This window comes from Penaeus monodon, chromosome 27, assembly GCF_015228065.2.
Source record: "Penaeus monodon isolate SGIC_2016 chromosome 27, NSTDA_Pmon_1, whole genome shotgun sequence".
NCBI classification, from domain to species: Eukaryota; Metazoa; Arthropoda; class Malacostraca; order Decapoda; family Penaeidae; genus Penaeus; species Penaeus monodon.
Genome location: NC_051412.1, coordinates 40,620,151 through 40,620,455, shown reverse-complemented (window position 1 = coordinate 40,620,455; position 305 = coordinate 40,620,151).

Here is a 305-nt window from a genome sequence, read left to right as displayed (position 1 = left end):
TATTAATTCTTACATTTTATAATTGATTTTAGGTAAGTTACTTTCTTTTTACGCACAAGGCTATCTTTTTTATCAGATTTCAAAAGCAGTTTTCCCGTCGGCCAAGGAAATGGGAGAGGTCGGAGTTTATTGGCCACATTAGGTCGTGACGGCCGGGCCCTCTGCTTGAGGGGGGGGGAGAGTTGGAGCAAGGAGGCCCGAAAGACCAGGTCTGGCCGGTCGAGGTAAGTGCTCGTGAACGCGTGGTGGCAGACAGGTCGCAGTGGGAAGGCTGACAGTTAGAATCATTATATAATACATAGACC